Raw genomic sequence first — 7,875 nt, 5'->3', positions numbered from 1 at the left:
TTCATTACAGTGCATTTGAGGTTTTCGAATTTTTTGATGAGATTAACTTGACGAGGGCCCCAAGCCGGTTAGCTTAAGATAAATTAGAACTGCTCACAAGACAATGAATGAGTCTGTTCAAATCGGTTTTAACATTAATGTTACTATCAGTGTTAATGCTAATTTTAATTAACCTATGCCGTGTACACAGTTTCACAGGGAACTGTCTCATATCCGGGTACCGAAGCATGTCAACTGCTCATATGAATTTTGATATTGTAGATCATTATACTCATGTTTTACCCTATTATAATTAAGTGACATCAGTTGTGAAATTAAAATTTCGTTGAAAGACAAGACATACGAGGGTTAATGGGTCATGAATGGAATATCGCTATCATTAATAGCATTTGTTTATTTTACTCCTTAACCACAATTCTTAATTGTTTTGCAGCCGCCTATAGTCATCATCATCAGCGTCACACATGTGTGTGTGTGTGGGTGTGTATGTGTGTGTGTGTGTGTATGAGAGAGAGAGAGAGAGAGAGAGAGAGAGAGAGAGAGAGATCTATGATTAATAAAACTCGCGTCGCATCATCCAGGTTCCTGACGCCGTAGAGAGAGAGAGAGAGAGAGAGAGAGAGAGAGATTAATTTACTATTGATTTATGGTTACTAAAACTGGCGTTGCAACATCTAGGTTACTGACGCCGTAGAGAGAGAGAGAGAGAGAGAGAGAGAGAATAATCAATGTTGCTCCAACGGGAGGTTAACTTTATGATAATTTCAACACGCCTTATATAATTCCAGCTACCCTTTAAAGGAGCTTCTACATTGCATGTCCTCGATTTTTTCTAAGGTCTATAGCATCTTGACACCTGGTATCAATTCAGCCTTGAGACCATACCGAGGACACACTAAGAAGAGCTCGATGTATCTCGAAAACGTAAATCATATGGAATTATGACTTCTAAGATGACTAAATTCACCCATACCAAGTTCGCATCACCCCTTTTTTCATTTCGCTATTCTCCCTCTGTTCCAAGGTCTTGATCAAGGTAAAAGAAGCGCACTAGCCTGCCGGGGCTTTTGACAACGACCAACTGAGACTCAACTGAGTTTCGGTGATGAACTTATAGACAAATCTGTTGGGTTAAGAATCTGGAACTCCTAAAATGCTCTTGGGGTCATTTCTTTCCGTAAAGCATAGACTTTACTTTTCTGCGGAATTCAGATTAAATCTGTAAACACGAATAGAAGTCAAATGCGTTGTTATTATTATTATTATTATTATTATTATTATTATTATTATTATTATTATTATTATTATTATAAAGAACCAAATGGCCATACGGATAAAAATGATATATGTGAATATAGGCTAAGCAATAATTTGCCTAAATTTTTACGACATGTATTATCAATGATCGCCCAAATGCATAAAACGGAATTTGACGCCGATAATAAGTTTCGGCGATTGAGGAAAAAGAAAACATTACAATAATATTGACGATATTTACAACCACTTGGCTGAAACAAATTACTATCGCGCTCTTTCTCCCCTCCTTCATCATCTTGTTTACTGTTAGCAAACTTATAAACATGCATCTTGGTCGAACACAAGAGCTACATTTCAATATTTTAAAACCCGGAAGAGTAGGCTTAAGTGTTCTGTTACTTTCTGTCTTTGTCTATTTACTTTTCTGAGAATCGTTCAGTCTAAATTCCGCTCTGGAATTTTCGACTTAAGGAAGCGGAGATTATTCGAACAAACAATCATTCAAGACAACTTATAATCTTACTGAGGTAACTGGTACAACCTTCAGGAGGACCTGTTTTACTTGGTATTTGCTGAGATATTAGTTCTGACCTTGGCCAATGGCTTAGGCGGGCGTATAAAAGGGGCTATCGAGTCCGAAATCGGATCAAATTTGGCTCAGAGGTGGTCGAGGAGGCTAGTAATCATGCGATCCATTGTAAGTTGGATTCTTACTGTTCCTACTACCACTACTATAAGGATTATCTTCTTTCATGCAGAACTGTTACCGTTTATTTTAAGCTCTAACTGATAATTCGATCGTTTTATTTAAATAAGAAATTGCCAGTCTATTATGATATCGGTATCTTTCACAGCTCTTCTTCACTCCCTTTCATTCTCAAAGTATTCAGAGCGACAACATCAAATTCGTCAATACCTAAAGCGATCGCTCTTGTATGTTAATTCTAAAATGAAATTATTCCAAATCAAGTTCCCCAATCTCTGTCACATTCTATTTTCCCTCACCAGGTCACTTATCTCCTGTTGGCGGTGGTCCTGGTGGGACTGGCTTGGGCCTATCCCGCCGCCCCAGCCGTGCCAGCTAGCGTATCCCAAGCGGACTGCCCCACGTATCCATTCTTCCCCTGCCGAGTCCCTGCCCAACCTGCCCAGCCTGCTAACCCAGCGGGGGTCACCTGCTTCAACTTCCCATTCTTCCCTTGTCCCTCAACTTAAGGGAATTCCTTTAGGATTCCTTTAAAGATGTTCTCTGGGGCCTCCTTCCTTCTCTATTTCTTATGGATTACGTTAATCCTTTAATTACTCTGCATTCAACATGGGATCAAACAGATGCCGACCATTCTAGTGAGTCAATGCATTGTGTGCTAAAAATATATGAAGATACGTTACTGATATTATGCCTTCGCAGATCGCCAAAATACATTATACTTTACATTTTATGCAGTGCACGCGCTAAAGATCAAACCTATGAAATTATAAGAGAGATATTATGTTGGAATTTACACATTCACAGATGTTTGAAAAGGAAACTTCATTTTCATACTGGCTCTGAAACCACAAGCAAACATCAATATGACATTTACTCGATACAAAAACACAATGACATCGAACCTGGTTTTTGCAGTGCAATGAATTAAAATGAGCAGTTTGGATCTGACAGACTACGTGATTAAAAACTGGCGTCGCAACCATCAAGGTCACGAACTCCGTAAAGTATGGGATGATAGCGATCATCAGCAAAAAAGAAATCTAATTTCATAGGTCAAATATTCTAGTCTTGATATTTTAACTCGTCTATTTTTACACTGATTCTCAGATTTTATGTCTCTCTCTCTCTCTCTCTCTCTCTCTCTCTCTCTCTCTCTCTCTCTCTCTCTCTCTCAAGTTTTACTACTTCCTAAATACTTCGTGAAAATTGTAGTTCTGCATTTGACGATGCCTTTAGTATCGTAAGGCTATGTATTGTACCAGATTCACGGCTGAATACGTTGTGTGCAAATAAAATTTACTTCTCCACCTTCTGATGTTTTCATTATTGTTGATTTATTGTGCCTCCATGTACAAAGATACATGCTTACAATATTGTAAGTATCGCAAACTTATATAATCCCTAAAAACAAAAGTAATAAGACATGCATCCTCTAGAATTCGAACACGACAATGAAATATAGCCATAAGAAACTTGCATTTTTGTGCGTGAACCAGAATAAACAAGTAAAACGTGCGCCGAAGTTTCTTCGGCGCAATCGAGTTTTCTGTACAGCCGCTACAGCGCATAATCAGGGCCACCGAAAATAGATCAATCTTTCGGTGGTCTCGGTATAATGCTGTATGAGCCGCCGCCCATGAAACTTTAACCACGGGCCGGTGGTGGCCTATCCTATATCGTTGCCAGATGCACGATTATGGCTAACTTTAACCTTAAATAAAATAAAAACTACTAAGGCTAGATGGCTACAATTTGGTATGTTTGGTGATTGGAGGGCGGACGATCAATTTCCAGCCCTCTAGCCTCAGTGGTTTTTAAGATCTGAGGGCGGACAGAAAAAAGTGCGGACAGAATAAAGTTCGGGCTGACAGACAAAGCCGGCACAATAATTTTCTTTTACAGAAAAAAACAATGTTGTTTATAACAAAATTAAAGTATCATGAGAAGAAAACGGGAAAAAAGCCTCATTAAAGGAAACAGTGACCTTGACAAAGACGGCAGATAATTTTAAGGGACTAAAGTTTAATGGCTCTACTTACATTATTATTTTCGGATTTTTTTAAATATGTACATTGTTGCTAGCAAAAATCTGTCTACTCTATTTAAAGATTATCAAAGAACCTTATCAAACTGGGAATTTGAGTGAAGGGTGAACGCTTGAAAACAACAAAACTTTTTATTATAGCTTAAAGTGGTCCTGCAGGATTCAATGTCCTTATTTGTTAGTTCTCCTCAGGTACTGAACAGGTAAGAAGACAACTTCTTATTAACCCCTTCCAGTTTAAAAAAAAAATTTTTTTAGACGAAATAGCTAGAGTAACGATGAATGTCTAATTTGTGATGTTAGTCTTCAATGAGAGAGAGAGAGAGAGAGAGAGAGAGAGAGAGAGAGAGAGAATGGCAAATCATTATATAAGAGGGAAGTGTTAGATAAATTCCAAGGTCGTCTCTAATATTCTTGTCGCGTCCTTGAACCTAAATAGCAATACAAGAAATCTAAGAACAGACTTATACCTTTAATATGAGAACTAAGGACCTAGTTAATATTTGTAGGATGGTGCGTAGAGGAGTGTTACTATCTCCTCGTTTCCAGGTAATAATAACAAAACAAAAAATAATTGCGGATCACTAACAAATATCATGTCAATTTAGTTTATATTATTATTATTATTATTATTATTATTATTATTATTATTATTATTAAAAACTAATAGAAATCAAACCATCAATCTATCATACATAAATTCTGGACGTCATACGCGAAAATGCTTGCCTGAATGAAATAACTCACTGCTTGTACGGTAGAATTATAAGATCACTATAGATTTATAAGATCACTACGCTTCTTACACAGAAATGACTCATATATAACATGTTAATAATTTTGCATTGTCTAGTTCCATTCATAGTTCCAACATATTCTTTGAAAGCTTGAATTTCAAGTTAATGGCCCCGTGGGCTTGTTCCATATGAATAGGTTTCATCTACTGAATAAATAAAAAAAATAAATAAATATCCCATTTTGCACTGATAAACCTTTCTCTATACTACTAGGATAACCTAGCACATTACAAGCGATTCTCTACTTTCTTTAAGACATTCAGTATTAAATTCTTTTCACTTTCCTATGCCTTATCAAATCTCACCCGACGAAAACAAGTTCTTAATTTCACTTGAATTAACGTTGAAGGTCATGGAAAAATTTTGTTCTCATTGAAAATATAACCGTTTGAGAACGCTCTTTTTTTTTTTTTACTTATTTTTCAGCATTGCTAAGCCTATAGACATATATACAACTATATAAAAATTTTTTTGTATATACAGGCTAATAGTGGTAAGCAAAATAGAATTACATGACTGACTTTTCATTGATTCCTAGTATATCTCTAATCAAGGGTGAATCATGAGTATTTCAACAGTATCAGGAAATATATTAGTAAATGATTAGTAAATAATTTGCTAGTAAACAATTATATTATTATATATATGAAAAAACTATATTAGTAATTACATGAAGGAAACTACATAATGACCAAGCGCTATTAGCAGTCCGTTTTCAAGTTTTATTATATATTTCATCCACATCTGCAGAACACATTTCATTGATAATAGCAATTCACTGGACAAAAAGGAAGCTACGTCGCCAAGTATCATAAAATCAGTCAGTGAAGTAAGGCAAAGGCGTTATAGGTATATTGATAGGTAAATTGCGTTGGTTATACACAAGGCCAGCACAAAGTATTGGCCTTGGTTTTCGCTAGCTACTCGTTCTTTACTCCTCATCTTGCCAGATTTGTAGATTTAAATGTACCCAAAGCATTTTAGAAAAAAATAATATCTAACACATATAAATATAGACAAAGCTCCCACACAACAGTTATCGAAATCGGCCGGGTGGTTTTATTATTAACCCTCGTGGCTAAAAGTAACAAAGTCTAAATATGAGCACTTTGTACAAAGTGCACCGGAAGGATATTCATGTTTGTGATAATGTGGTTTCCACACTTTCTTCTTGAAGGTATTTCAGTGAGTAATTCAACAACTGATTCACTAAATCTGGGGAGCTTGGACATCAACTGAAGGATTTACAAATTATCAGGCACATATGATGTTCGTAGTTCTATATCTTCACACTGGATTCCAGTCATTAGCTCTTCCAGTATTCCTGGAACTTTTCCGTTCCCTTTTCAAACTATATCAAATTCACCCAATAATCGAGGATTTGCACCTTATTTTCCACGGTTCTTTATGGAACAGTTGATTTTCCTTTTTCGCGGTAAAGCAAGAATTGAGGGACAGTTGTTTCATATAACTACACAACTAACAAAACTGTCGAGAATCACTGTTGACTTTCATTTTGCTCCCTGAACTCAGTTTGTTCAATTCTTTTGTTTTCTTCTTTAATCAATTCTATATTCCTCAAAAAGTGAAGCCACCAATTTTTACTTGATCCAATCTTTCTTTCTGTCTTAGCTTGACTAGTCCATAATTTCTACCAGCTCCGAAGAAAACTTCAACAACAACAACAACAACAACAACAACAACAACAACAACAACAACAATAATAATAATAATAATAATAATAATAATAATAATAATAATAATAATAATAATAATAACTATTGTTGATATTTCTGTTATATTTAAGTATAGCATCGACACTGGTGAATCTTTTCGTTTTCTATGAAGCAGTCTAAGTCTTGAAAGAAAGCGGACAATTTCTTATTGGTAACTTATATATTTCAATTTGTGCTGCTCCCCTGAATGTCAGCCCTTGATTGAGGACTTAATTCATCCATTTTAACTTACTATTCAAGCGGAAATGTGCAGAAAAGTGTTAAATAATTCTATTATGAAGTCAGCATTTTACTTATTGAGTTACTAATCAGATTTAAAACCATACAACTATTCGATTTACCAAACGCCATCCCATTTGTCTCCATTACGTAAATCGTATGTGATATATAGTAGTGTATGGAAGATATATTAAATAATCAAGTGTTTCAGCTTTCAATCTGTGGTTTCACATGCCAGTTTTAAGCTATACATTCTGCAAAATTGGCAATGATTTACCCGACGCCGTTATCAGTTTCTACGCGCATGTAGTTTTGTATATTACCTATTTTAACGTAATCTGTTCAGTAAGACTGGCCAACCATCATCTGTTGCAGGTGACACTACAGCGTGGTACCATTCAGTATTTATAAGAACTATTCTTTTCATTTTTAGAATATTAAACATTAAACATTAAAGCTAAAATTTTTTAATGGAGAAACATACAGAACTAAAATTGTGGAAGAAATAATAAATACTTTTGCTGTTCAGTTTGTTTGAGAATCCTTCCTTTTTTATTACCTATCTTTGAAGTAATAAAACCCTTCCACCGGATAAGACAGTGATAGTTGTAAGTGGAAGTTAAAGGAGAGGGAAGGATATATATATATATATATATATATATATATATATATATATATATATATATATATATATATATATATATATATATATATATATATATATATAGAGATATATAAATAAAACTTATCGCTTTAAAATATCTATGAACATTATATATTATCCCATTCATATATATTATCCCATTCATAACGGGTACAATAGGTCGTCCATAATATTTGATGTTGTGACACCAGTTAAATACAATAATCAGTGAATTAATTGGTACAATAATTTATTTTTTACTTTGTGTTTCACCAGGTTTGATCCTCTGATACCTTCTTTCTTAAAATCAGCTGAAAGTTCCATGCAGAAGCGCTGTAAATTAAATTACAAAACAGACATATAGCAATTCAAAAGACTTTATTCACTAGTATTAAAACCAGATTTACTAATTGCTTTATCCAGTGTTACCAGCTATAATGTTAACTTTCTGCACTAATTTCGGCCCCCCT

General features: G+C 34.9%; 1 protein-coding gene across 1 annotated transcript in view; it reads left to right on the top strand.

The window, feature by feature from the left end:
* The window catches only part of LOC136839608 (facilitated trehalose transporter Tret1-like), an 82,309-nt gene that overhangs the window by 8,747 nt on the left and 65,687 nt on the right, over positions 1-7,875 (top strand). The gene's annotated exons all lie outside the window — the stretch shown is intronic.

Source organism: Macrobrachium rosenbergii, chromosome 6, assembly GCF_040412425.1.
Source record: "Macrobrachium rosenbergii isolate ZJJX-2024 chromosome 6, ASM4041242v1, whole genome shotgun sequence".
Lineage (NCBI taxonomy): Eukaryota > Metazoa > Arthropoda > Malacostraca > Decapoda > Palaemonidae > Macrobrachium > Macrobrachium rosenbergii.
Note: the sequence above shows the minus strand (reverse complement) of the source record. Positions and strands in the feature narration are given on the sequence as shown.